Source organism: Callithrix jacchus, chromosome 1 (assembly GCF_049354715.1).
Source record: "Callithrix jacchus isolate 240 chromosome 1, calJac240_pri, whole genome shotgun sequence".
NCBI classification, from domain to species: domain Eukaryota; kingdom Metazoa; phylum Chordata; class Mammalia; order Primates; family Cebidae; genus Callithrix; species Callithrix jacchus.
In genome coordinates, this window is record NC_133502.1 from 156,163,123 (window position 1) to 156,177,319 (window position 14,197).

Genomic DNA, 14,197 nt, shown 5'->3' on the forward strand with positions numbered 1-14,197 from the left:
AATTTGGGAGGCTGAGACGGGCAGATCACTTGAGGTCAGGATTTCGAGACCAGCCTGGCCAACATGGTGAAATCTCATCTCTACTAAAAATACAAAAATTAGCTGGTCATGGCAGGTGCCTGTAATCCCAGCTACTCGGGAAGCCAAGGAAAGAGGATCGCTTGAACCTGGGAGGTGGAAGTTGCAGTGAGCCAAGATAGAGCCACTGGCACTCCAGCCTGGATGACAGAGTGAGACTCCCTCTCAGGAAAAAAAAAAAAAAAAAAGAAAAGCAAATTCCTGTTCTTCACAATAACTGAGTTGCAATCTCTAGGATCGAGACCTGGCAATATGTTTTTGACCAGTTTCCTGGTTATTTTTGCTTAAAACCTAAGATTTGTGAATCACCTGTACAAGGGAAAGAACATATAGCTCAAAGTCAACACTACTGGCTCTATGACTTGGGCACATCATTTTACTTTTTGAGCTTCAGTTTTCATGCTGTAAAATGGGGCTTGAGAGCTACTTCCCTTGCAATGTGATTGTGAGATTGAAATAAAATTATGGGGGTGATCTTACCTCGTAATAATAAAATGCCTTGCAGTGCTAAGTCATTGTTATTAAATTTCAAGACAGTGCATTTTCTTTTCAAAGAGCTTTTAACTGAATGAAAGTGCTTTTATAAATTTGTTAAGGGATGTATGGAATAGTCTTTAAGGCTTCTGGTCCTAGTTCTAACTTTGGAGATTCTGTCAACATCATCAATTTGCATTGAATATAATATGGGTTTGATATACAGTGACAAAGACTACCTTGGATTTCCTTGTGAGTCTATTCTAGGAAAAGATATGTAAATAAATAATTTCAATGCAATTTGAAAATAATTACAGTGGTCATAATAAAAATATTTAAATTAACAATTATTATAATTAACATATTTTGGGCATTATGATGTTCCTGGAACTCTGCTAAGCAATTATATTTTCTCATTTAAGCCTCGTTATTACTTTCTAAGATGGGCATTATTATTTGCATTTTACAGATAATAAAACTGTGACCCAAAGAGGTAGAATGACTTACTTGAGGGCACATAGTCATAACTAGAAGAGTTCAGATCCAAATCCAAGTCTGGGTTGGGTGTGGTGGTTCACACCTGTAATTGTAGCAGTTTGGGAGGTAAGGCAGGAGGATCGCTTGAGGTCAAGAGTTTGAGACTAGTTTGGGCAACATAGTGAGACCATGTCTCTAAAACAAAAGACCAAAAAAACTCTTAAAACCTATCTGTCTGATTGTTTCTCCTCTTTCTATTGGTCTACAGAGTTTCCAGCAAACTGTTAGGTTTGCATTTGCAGTTGTGAGGCCTAAGACTCTAGGCTGAAAGTCTCTAGGCTAAGTCTCCTTAAAGCAGTCACTTTCAAAATCTTGACAGCAGTCCACAGTGAGAACTTGATCTTACATCATGACCCAATGCACATATACATATACACAAAGGCACAAATGTGTGTGTATATATACCTGTCACAAAAAATCACTCATCCTTACTATGCCGGTTTTTCTTTTCTTTCTTTTGTTTCTTAAAAAATGTTTGTGGTGACTCCGTTGATGTGATTACGTTTTAATGGGTCTGACTCATGGTTTGAAAATCCCACCTTAAGGAATATTGAGAACAGTCTCTCTTTTATAGATGTGAAGACTGTGACTAGAGAGGGCAAACCATCTGGGGACAGTCTCAGCGGTGATCAGCAGGAAAAGCAGTTCACAACTCCGTCTACCACATGGGTAGCCTAGAGTTTTGCAATTTTTGTTTTTTCCCTAGTCATAGGTTCTAAAACGACAGTCCTGTTAACAGAAAGAACAATCATTTTGCAGTCCAGCTGGCCTTGATTGAAATCTGGATTCCACCCTGTCTAGCTACATGACTTGATGTATGAGTTTATCTCTGAGCCTCTTTTCCTCTCTGGACAAGGGAGGTAACAATATCAATGAGGAGGTTTGGGAAGGTGAATTGATATTAAGGCCCAGTGCCTGGCATACCTTATGTGCTTAGCACCGGGGAGACACCACAGGTAACTAGGGGAAATGTTAAATAAGGGACAGTGAAGACTGAAAGCCCCCTGTTAGGTGGTCGTGGATGCAGCCACATTGGTTTCCAGAATCCAGTGCAGCCTTAAGATTTGAGATGCGGAGATAACATCTGTATATGTTTAATAGTGTGCTTCAGTGGGGGAAATGTTGGCCTTTGATCCAAACAGAGGTGGCTATGAATCTCAGCTCCAGAACCTTCTAGCCTCAATCAACCTGTTTCTTCATCTATAAACTGAAATATTAAAACTTCCTTCATAGAGGTATTGTGGGATTCACCAAGGTATTGTCCTCTTCCCTTCATAACATGACTTAGAAATTTTATGGATCACCTTTGATTTTACCTTTTTATTATAGAAATGTTTGAACATACAAGAAAGTAAAAAGCATCCATATACTGATCCATATACACCAAGTATCCTGAATTATGGACCTGTTTGCACTGAGTAGTTTAGTCTGTCCCCACAGTTAGCTAACACAGTGCCTAGCATATAGTAAGCATTCAAGAAATATTTTCTGGTTGAATGAATGGATAGGGGGATGAAGAATGACAAACTTCACTTCTGTCACCAAATACTTATGCCAGGAACCCAAACTCAAATGACTTCAGGGGCCAGACAGGGTGAATCATGCTGGGGTAAGACAGTAAGGAGTAAAGGAGATTGTGGAGAGGACGTGTGCCTTCAAAAGGGACTTGAACTGAGATAAATTTTAACTTTACTCTATGAAGGTCCACTCTCAAAATCCTGTGAGTTGTGTGTGATCTCTGATGCCTGCTACATGATTTGCACCATGCTAGGCATTGAGACAAAGATAATATCATGGAACAGTGAAAGGTAAACTGGTGAGTCCCACAGACCCAATCAACTACTAAGTTGCTTTGGTTAACTAAGCATCAGTGTTCTATCTGCAAATGCAGGTTGAGACTGAATTTGCAGGCTTGCTTAAGAGATTGTGGTATGCAGCCTCTAAGGTGACCCTCAGTGATTCCCCACCTCCTGCTACTCACACCCTTGTGTGATCTCTTCCCCTTGAGTGTCAGCTCAATTTAGAGACTTGCTTCTAATGAATAGCATATGTACTGTGGCTTCTTTGTTGAGTGTTCTTGCCGTCTCTTGGATTGTTCACTCTGGGGGAAGCCCTGTACTGAGAGAGCTCTCTGGAGAGGCTCATGTGAGTGAGCTGGGGAATGAATTTTCTAAGACCTGCCAATAACCATATGAGTGAGCCCAAATGCAGATCCTCATCCAGCTGAGTCCTCAGATGACATGACAGTTGCAACCCACGCCTTGACTGCAACCTCATGAGAGACCTTGAGCCAGTGGCACCTCGGTAACTAACACTCACATTCTCAACCCATAGAAACTGTGAGATGAGAAATGTTTGTTGTTTAAGATTGCTAAGTTTTGTTATGAATTTGTTACTTGGCAACAGAAAACTAATACAGGAATCGAGTAAAATGATATATATATGAAAGAATGTAACTCAGTGCTAAAGACATAGTAAGTACTTAATAAACATTTACTTGTTATATGTGGTAACAGCCACTTAACAAGAAATCTTGATACCCTATAAACAAATGCTATGGCACGAAAATGTGCATCGAGTATAGGGACCCGAAGGAGGGAGTTTCCAGTACTGGCATCAGAGAAAAATTCACAGAAGAAATGAGTATTGGGTTGTATAAGATGACTAAGAATATAAGGCCGAGGAATAGAATAAGAGTGTGCCTGGGGAGAAATGCCAAATGTGGGTGAAGGGGAGAAAGGAAGCAAAACACACTGCCATGTGTGTACCTATGCAACTGTCTTGCATGTTCTGCACATGTACCCCAAAACCTAAAATGCAATAAAAAGAATAAAATTCTCAGAATTTTATTCATAGCTATTATAGTAAAAAAAAAAAAAAAAAAAAAAAAGAGTGTGCACATAAGTAGTGAAAGGAACAGCAAGTGTGGATGGTGTGGAGGTTCCAGGGCAGGAGATGAGACACAAGTCAGACCACAGAGGATGCTTATACAGTAAATGGGCTTTGTATTTGATTGACATTTCATTTTAGGATGCTCACTAGAATTGCATATCAGAGAGTAGGAGAGACCACAGAAGTAAGGTCATTCTTTGCCCACCTCCACTGTCTTTTTCAGGTAGTCCTCAAGAGAAAGTTTACTAAGATATTCACTGAGGGCTGGGCGTGGTGGCTTACTCCTGTAATTCTAGAACTTTGGGAGGCTGAGGCGGGAGGATCACTTGAGCCTAGGACTTCAAGATAGCCTGGGCAACATACTGAGACCCCATATCTACAAAAAAAATACAAAAATTAGCCGGGCGTGGTGGCATATTCTTGTAGTCCCAGCTACTCTGGAGGCTGAGGTGGAAGGATTGCTTGAGCCTGGGAGGCAGAATTTGCAGTGAGCTGACATTGTGCCACTGCACTCCAGCCTGTGTGACAGAGTAAGATCCTGTCTTAATAATAATAATAATTTACTAAGGTATCTACCTAAGTCCATTGTCAATTATCTTAGTGTTAAATGGACAAGGCGTGCAGCCTAGGTGGTTCATTTGACCCAGGTCATCTTGTATGAAAGTCTATACCTTGCACTTTTGCTGGCGCCGCTTTTGTTATGTAATAAAATCATGCTCCTCTTGAGCAGCTGGAATTTCCTTTAATCTAACAGACACTATGAATCACACATCCCTGATAAGTGCTTCCTACTTAGCCTGTGGAAAACTCAAGTTAATTTGTGTCCCAACTTCCTGTTCTGCCTTGCTGAGAATCAGTCCTCCTCTGGCTTCGTGCGACTGTTCTAACTTAATTTTGCCATTCCCGTTACCTTTTAAGACTATTTTCATTGTACTGTATTGTAGATTTTTTAAATAGATACTTCAAGTTTTCTGGTGAGTAGGATGTGGTAAACATAAATGTATATAAAGAGTCCTATTAATTCTATGGAAATGAAAATGAGGAAAAGAAAGAATGAATCCTCACCTCCCTCCGCAAATACTTGAATTCCTACATTCTCAGGAAATACTACAAGAAGGGATGAGAGGCTTTGGGAGAAGATGGAGAGTTACTTTTAGCACATGCATATTTGAGGTCTTCCGGAAACAGAGCTGTCCAACGCTGAATTGGTTATGTAAGTGAGGAGCTCAGGAGTGAGGTGGGTTCTGGAGAGAAAGTTTAGAAGTTCCCACCCCAGTTGGTGAAGTCAGTGGAGGAAAGAGACAATTCTTTAGGAGTGATGGCCCAGCCTCAAATGACAGCAATAGAAAGAGAAAAGATGTATGATCTTTTAAGAAAGAAGAAGTTATCCCATGACTGATGGCATGCACATGTATGTTATCCATTCACCATGCAGCTCATAAGTGAATTATATAAGACCACATTGGCACCTAATTTTAAATTATATGAATAGACATGAAGTGCCCATTGACACTCAGCATAGAAATGTTTTCCGGGATACGTACTTTTAATCGATTCATCTCCTTTTCTTATTGAGTTTATAAATCATTTATTTCCCTGTGGTTTGAAAACAAAAAATACAATAGTGTTTGGAGAAGTGATGGTCTGCTATAAAAGTTAGATGGTCTGTACTAACGGGGAAATTTTAATTGCTTCTCGCTTGATCTTTTCCATGCCTGGCACATGCAAGATGAAGCTAATTCATATTATGAAATATAATGTGTACTCTTTTTATTTTATTGGAATGCTTTAAAATGTAAGATCAGAGCTGGCTTAATATTTTCCAAGTAAAACACCATCAAGTGTAAATATTACCAAGGACCTCCAATTTCTCTGTTAAGTGCCCTATATATTTACATGAAAAGGGATTTTAAAAAGTTTCCTCTATTCCCTATTCCCCACCCCCTCACTCAGTTGCTGGTTAATTAACCAATCATAAAGAAAAGATGAAAGTATATGATCCTCAAATCCTTGTGTTCTGGAAAAAAATATAATCCCAGAATAATGAAAATAAATTTCAACTAATGAAAACCAGGAACAATGACCACTGGAGACAGTGAAAACAGTTGGATCAAACAGGTAAAAACTTCACAGAAAATCAGCCCTGAATTGGTCTGGCTTGCTTCTGTGTCTCCTTTAGGCCTGTGTCTTGGGTGGATGATGATTTGTGGGAACGGGGGGAGCTCTTTTCTTCAGAGTACACTGTTGAAATGTTCTTTCAACTTTGTTGGCTAACAGGTTGTTTAATATGCCTTTTTCACCTGGCTTCCATCTCTTTACACACATACTGAAAGTCCCTGCCTTCTGCTGCATTCCACCATCTTGAAACAGCCTATCCCTTATTCAGCCAGCATAGATACTGCATCCTCCCTGACATTGCAGAACAGGTAGATGAGGTGTAGAGTTGTATGACTTACTTGATATGGAGGGGGAACTGGACTTGTTTCATTTTAAATGGTGCTTGTGGTAGTCTATGGCAGGCAAAACTTTCATCCTCTTTTTAGGTATTAGGATGGGATAAATTCTCCAGCCTTCTTTGCAGTTAGGTTGGGGCTTGTGTTGGAGTTCTTGCCAATGGAATGTGCACAGAAACGATGTCTACTAGTGGTTCTCATGCTATCGTGTATAATGAGTCATCCCATCACTCAGGGGTCTTGTTGAAATGCGGATTCTGATTCAGTAGGTCTTGGGTGAGGCCCATGATTCTGCTTTCTAGTAAGCTCTTAGTTAATACCAGTGCTGCTGGATTTATGGACAACACTTCAAGTAGTAAGAATGCACATCAGTTCCAACCTGGCCATGAAATATCATGTGCAGTCTTCCAAGATTTTTCAACCTTATCTGTACAGCTACAAGCAAAGCACTGGGAATGGCAGAATGCTTCCCTCGATGGATGGAAGGAGACTGGATTTCTGTGTCACTGACTGGAAGAGCCCGGCTAAGCAAAGCTGCTAGCTCATGAAAGACTGCGAGGAGAGAAGAGGTAATGTTTTATTGTGTTAACTTGTTGATGTCAGGGTTTACTTGTTACTATAGTGTGGCTTCCTTGAAAACTTCCTCTTATCAACTGCCTTTTCGGAATCTTTCCTTGACTCATGATTTTGAGTTGACTTAGTAAACTTACCAAACACCGACTGGGCACCAAGCATTATTAATAGGTACTAGAGAATATAAAAAGATGAAGGGGGTGGAGTCATCTTTCTTAAGGAGCTGGGAGAGGAGATAAGAAATGGGATCAAATAATGAACAAGTTTCAAAGGGATCAGAGTCCAGTAAGAACTGCTGCCTGAGCTTTTCAGAGAGAAACGGACATCAGGCTTTCTAGAAATGGTTGTATTAACAACAACCTTGAAAGATGAGTAGAGTTTGAATTTATAATGATTAGGATAAGAGCACATTGGAGGAGTTAAAGTTTAGAAAACGGCAGGAAGGTAGGCAGGGAAATGTGGGACTTGTCATTAGGAACAAGTATATGGTGAAGAATAGGAGTAATGGTACATCCAACAGAAATGAAGGTCAGGGTTGTATCACAGAATACTTGGAATGGCAATTTAAGGAGCAGGGATTTATCCTGAGGATAGAAGGGAACTGTTGGGTTTAAATTGGAGTGGGATCTCACTGGATATAATGAGGGGTGTGTGGCTCTGTCACAATAGTTCAGGTATAAGAGACTGAATCCAGCAAACAAAGACAGAAACAGAAAACCAAACACCACATGTTCTCATTCATAAATGGGAGCCGAACAATGAGAACACATGGACACAGGAAAGGGAACATCACACACCGGCTGTTGGTGGGGGGTGGGGGAGAAGGGAAGGGAGAACATTAGGACAAATACCTAATGCATGTGGGACTTAATACCTGCAGTTTTCCAAGATTTTTCAACCTGCAGTCTTCCAAGATCTGTACAGCTACAAGCAAAGCACTTGGAATGGCAGAGTGCTTCCCTCAATGGACAGAAGGAGACTGGATCCCTGTGTCACTGACTGGAAGAGACCAGCTAAGCAAAGCTGCTAGCTCAGGTCAATAGGTGCAGCAAACCACCATGGCACATGGATACCTAAGTAACAAACCTGCACATTTGGCACATGTATCCCAGAACTTAAAGCAAAATTAAAAAAAAAAAAGAGGCTAAGGACTGAGCATAAAGATGAAAAAGGGAAATCTGACAACATTGTGAGAAAGATAGAGAAGCACCTCCCCATTCCACTCCACCCCCTGTTCAGAAACCAGGGTGCTGCCTCTCTGAGATGTTGTGTCTTGACATGTAACCACTGTGTCTTAGTTATATGTAACAACGTCAGTAAGCCATGGAGATAGGTCTCAGACCCCTGGCTTCTTGCTCTGAGCTCACTATGTTTCTACTTGAGTATGAGGTTGTTGCCGTGTTGTAGGTGGCCTCTGAAGTTGTACTTGGTGAGCTGGATCTATGTACAGCATAATTCGTATCATGCAATGTGAGCACCCTTGCAAATTTATCTTCAATCATTTTGAGTCACTCCACTGGGGAAATTTATTGGAATTCTATTGCACTATGACCCACCAACAGCAAGTTTAAGACACACTTTACAAAGACATTGGCTACTCTAAAGATGCTTCAACCAAACCTGCTGCTATTGCTTTGGCGTCTGTACCACATCTGCATGAGAGGGTTTAGAAGGTCTTTCTTTTTTTTTTTTTGAGATGGAGTCTTGTTCTGTCTCCCAGGCTGGAGTGCAGTGTTGCAATCTAGGCTCACTGGAACCTCCACCTCCCTGGTTCAAGCAATTCTCAGCCTCAGTCTCCCTGGAATTACTGGTGCCCACCACCATGCCTGGCTAATTTTTTTTTATATTTTTAGTAGAGATGGGGTTTCACCATCTTGGCCAGGCTGGTCTTGAACTCCTGATGTTGATATCCACCCGCCTCAGCCTCCCAAAGTGTTGGGATTACAGGCGTGAGCTACCAGACCCGGCCTCTCTCCTTTTCTTTTCTTTCTTTCTTTCATTTTCTTTCTGTCTTTCTTTTCTTCATCCCTCCTCTCTCCCTCCCTCCTTTCTTCCTTCCTTTTTTTTGAGACAGGGTCTCACTCTCTCACTGAGGCTGGAGTGTAAAAGGGAGAACTTTCTGCAACAGTTGTCAGATAGAAATTTGTTTGAATCTTACATCTGCCACTTCCTAACCATGTGATCTGGAACAAATAATTTAACATCCTGGAGCCAAAGTTTTTATAGTTTAAAATGGGGAAGGTGATTACCTGCCAAAATTATATGAAGGTTCCATGAGATGATGGTGATGAAGTTCTGAGCACAGTGCATTGCTCCCAGTGCTGACAGTCCAATCAGCATCCATGCTGCTATCTCCATCCTGGGTGTACTGAGAGCAAGGTTAGCTGCTATAACAAACAAATCCAAAAGTTTCAGTGACCTTCAGGTAATAAAACATTATTTTTCACTCACCAAGCTATTGATATGGGTGTTCCTGGTTGTCAGAAAGCCTTTCACATGGTGAGTCAGAAACCCAGCCTCCTTCTTCCTGTGGCTTCTTTCTCACCTAAGATGTAAAAAGACAGGATGGAGAAGGCATGCCTTGGACCAGGAGTGAGACACATAACTTCTGCTCATTGGTGTAAATTGGTCACATGAAGGACCACCCAGGAGAAGGAAGAGGTGCTGGGAAATGTAATCACTGACATGGCAGCAGCAGCAACTTCCCAGAGACAATTCTACACTTTGGAAGGGAAGCAGTTAGCGGTCTCTACCGTAGGAGGGGGAATACTGAGGCAGGATGGGGATATGGGCCAGGAAGCTGGGTTTATAGTGGTGAAAACAACATGTCAGATTCACATTTCTTTCCTCTCTGTCTCTTGTAGAGCTTAATCCAGCAGATCCTGTCCCACTTGGAACCTGGCTATGAGTGAGAAAACATCTGTGGTTGGAAAATGGGGCTGGTGATTCAGGCCTGTTTGGGGCTTGAAGAAGATGCTCTTAAACGCTTTGCTCAACAAACACCTCCCTTCTGCAAGGAGTTGAGAGGTCATCTGTCTGTCTGCTTTGACACTTTCACCCAGTAAACTTCAGGGCTGAAGACACTTTCCCCATAAATTGGAGTGAGCTCGGCACAAACTGTCCTTGAATTTGACCATCACTGACTCACCGAAGGTCTGAGTAGAGGAGAAGGCAAATGCAGACAAACAGGCACTGAGGACTTTGCCATCCCAGACCTGTGTCATGTAAACAGACTGTCTGCTTCACAGCCAAGGAATGAGCCCTGGACGTGGGTCGGAACTGGAATCTTAACGGCTAATACCCAGAGCCTTTGACTGTGGACGACTGTGTTCAAAGGGGCAGACTGCCCACTACTAGGTCACGGAGGAGAAGCAGGATGTGGGGAAAGAGTGTGGTTTTGGAATCAGACGCAACTGGTCCCCGCCACTTACTCAGACTTGTGATCCTGGATGAAAAAGTCTCTTATTCTTTTTAAGGCTCAGTTTCCCCAGCTGTGAATCTGACATAACGCTATGGACCTCAAATGGCTTTACAAGCAAAACAATTTATAAAACAATTTATCCAGGCACATAGCACAGTGCTAGCACATAGATATATAAGAGTTTTTTCTCCGTTCCTTCTACATGGAGGGAGAGGCATCTGTTGTCTCTTCAAGCTAATTAACTTGAAAATAGTCAAGAGCAACCATTTCTTAAATTCCTCGTGTGAGCCATTTAGTTTTTGCAACAACTGCAAGACAGACAGTATTATTCCCATTTTACAGATATGAGCATTGAGGCTCAGGAAGTACACCAGATATAGTGACTTTGATCTTTTCATTGCCCTGTCATTAAAGGGAGAGAGAGAACAAGACCAAAAGAAACAGTTGAAAGAATAAATGTCAAACATAGGAGGCTGGAGGCATAGTCTCTAACCCCAGCCTAGCCCTGGATAATAGCATTTTGCTCTTGCTATAGCTATAGCAGACACCAGCTGGGTGCCCTCCCCCCACCGTTTTATTCATTTGTATGTTCAATGAGCAATTTATCTATTGCTAATTCCTTAGCAAGCATTTACTCTGAGCTTTCTTTTATTATTTCTGTGATTATTATTCATTTTAGAGTCAGGGTTATGCCCTTATGTTGCCTAGGCTGGGGTGCAGTGGCTATTTACAGGTGTGATTCCACTGCTGATCAGCATGGGAGTTTTGACCTGATTTATTTCTGACCTGGGCCCATTCGCCCTTCCTTAGGCAACCTGTGATGCCCCACTCCTGGGAGGTCACTGTATTGATGCTGAACGTAGTATGGCACGGCACACTACAGCCCAGAACTCCTGGGCTCAAGTGATCCTTCTGCCACAGCCTTCCCAGCAACTGGGACTACAAATGCATGCCATTGTGCTCAGCTACCGTGAACTTCCTACGTACTCAAATCCTGCTACTCAAAACATGATTCCTAAGCCAGAAGCATCAGCATCACTGGGAGCTTAATAGCAATGCTGATTCTCAGGCCCAACCTCCGACTAACTGAACTAGAGAATCTGCATTTTAACAAGATCCCCAGGTGATTCACAGCATATATGAAAGATTGAAAATAGCTATCCTGGATACTTTTCTTTCCTTTTTTTTGAGTCACTCTGTCGCACAGGCTGAAGTGCAGTGGTATGATCTTGGTTCACTGCAACCTTCCACTCCCAGGTTTCAAGCGATTCTCCTGCCTCAGCCTCCCAAGTAGTTGGGGTTACAGGTGCCTGCCACCACTTTTAGTAGAGATGGGGTTTCACTATGTTGCCCAGGCTGGTCTCGAACTACTTACCTCAGGTGATCCACCCACCTCGGCCTCCCAAAGTGCCGGGATTACAGGTGTGAGCCACTGCACCCAGCCTCCTTGATGCTTTTCTATCTTGGTGAAAAACTTACTGGGAGAACTCCCAGTACGCATACCTTCCTTATTGTGAGTAGAAAAACTCAAAAAGTCGAAGTGTTTTTTCAATTCTCTCACTCAACAATAATTACCACTCCTGTGACCAACTCTGTGAGGATTTCTCCCCAACAACAAGCAAACAATCATGTCTGTAGCAGACACCAGCTGGGTGCCCTCCAATCCAATTCAATTCTGATGGGAGGCAGTGTCAGATTCTGCGGGTTAGGGGCTCAGTCCTACAAGGCTGCCCCCAACTTGTGATACCAGTCAAAAGCCCCAGATTGTTTTAGATGTGCTTCTGACTGAGCAGCTATAAGTCAGGGATCCCCTGAACCCCTTTTTGTGTGTGACTAATTTGCTGGAGCAGAGCTTACAGAACTCAAGAAAACACTTAACGTTTATTGGTTTATTACCATATTAGTTCGTTTTCATGCTGCTAGTAAAGACGTACCTGAGACTCGGTAATTTATAAAGGAAAGAGGTTTAATGGACTCATAGTACGTTCTACATGGCTGGGGAGGTGTCACAATCATGGCAGAAAGCAAAGGGGAAGCAAGACATATCTTACATGGTGGCAGGCAAGAGAGACAGCACGTTCAGGGGAACTGCCTTTATAAAACCATCAGATCTCGTGAGACTTATTCACTTTCATGAGAACAGAACAGGGAAAACCAGCCTTCATGATTCAATTACCTCCCACCAGGTTCCTCCCATGAAACATGGGGGTTATTAAAAGGTGAGATTTGGATGGGGATAAAGCCCAACTATATCAATTATAATGGATATTACAAAGGATACAGATGAAGAGATGCATAGGTCAAGGCATGGGGGAAAGGGCATGGAGCTTCCATGCCCTGAGTGTACCAACCTCCAGGAACCTTTACGTATTCAGCTGCCCAGAAGCTCTCTGGACTCTGCCCTTTTAGGTTTTTATGGAGGCTTTATTATGTAGGCATAATCGATTGGTTAAACTATTGACCATTGGTGATCAACTTAACCTTTGGCCCTTCTCCCCACCCCAGAGGTTAGGGGTGGGGCTGAAAGTCTTAACCCTCTAATCATGTCTTGGTGACTACCCCTCATTCTGAAGTTACCTGGGGCCTGCAAGCTATCAGTCAACTCATTAGCATATACAAATACATCACTGTCGATTCCAAGAATTTTAGGAGTTGTATGCCAGAAACAGAATGAAAGATTTAAATACATGTTTTACAATATTACATTAATCCACACAAGAAACAATGGGACACCTCTAGAACAGATATTTTTCTGCACTTCAGTGCACCTGTGATCATCTAGACATGGGATCTCCAATCATTTGGCTTCTCTGGGCCACATTAGAAGAAGAAAAATTGTCTTGGGACACACACGAAACACACTAAGCCTAATGATAGCTGATGAGCTAAAAAAAAAAATGGCAAAAAAAAAATCTCATAATGTTTTAGAAAAGTTTACAAATTTGTGTTGGGCTGCATTCAAAGCCATCTTGGGCTGCATGTGGCCCACGGGCCCCAGGTTGGAAAAGCTTGGTCTAGAGCCTTGGTGACCACTCCTTCCTAGCGGTGCATATGTGGTGTACACCGCTAGGCCTTAACAGAATGGTAAGTGCAGCAAAGAAGGCTTTGGTCTTAGAAAGTGTTTAGGGGCTCTAATCTTTTCATCAGCTGTACCCCACTTGTGGCCTGGGGATTCAGTTGGAGGCAGAGTAGCAGTGCCTGAGCCCTGAGCCCTCTATACATGGTTTCCAAGATATTTCTTGTTGTGTCACCATATGACCACAATTAACCTACAGTTAACCTTAGCACCACAGTGATTATGTGACCTTGGGATAACTCTGTCTCATCTACCCAACTGTGCCCAGGCACCACTTGTGGGGATTCCAGAGTCCTGAAATATGGAAATGGGAAAATCTATGTTTTACTTCTTGCCTCATTTGGAAGCAACTGGTTATTTAAAAGGCAGCAACTCAAGATTCAGCAGAGGAGATAGGGCCTGGCATGCATTAACTATGTTCCCATGAGCACTCAGGAAACCATGTCATTATTTACAATTAGGGAGCATCTGCCACATGCCAGGCAGCAGGAAGAGGGTCAGCACATTGACAGGTTTCATTCTTATGATATCTTTGGATGGGTAGCATGATTTCCATTTTCAGAAGAGGGAACTGAAGCTCAGAGAGACTACGTGACTTGCCCATGTCACATAGGCAACCAATGGTAGTGCAGGACTACATCCATACATTTTAAAAAACTTGGCATGGGAATTTTAATAAAAGAAATCATGCAT

The 14,197-nt window shown here is 42.2% G+C and overlaps 1 long non-coding RNA gene across 1 annotated transcript in view; it reads left to right on the plus strand.

Moving 5' to 3' along the window:
• Positions 1-11,938, plus strand: part of LOC128932567 (uncharacterized) — a 220,879-nt gene extending 208,941 nt beyond the window's left edge. Inside the window, exons 4-5 of the long non-coding RNA XR_008482550.2 lie at positions 6,870-7,003; positions 9,872-11,938. This is a non-coding gene — a long non-coding RNA (uncharacterized LOC128932567). The remainder of the gene's footprint in view (positions 1-6,869; positions 7,004-9,871) is intronic.
• Positions 11,939-14,197: the final 2,259 nt, after the last annotated feature.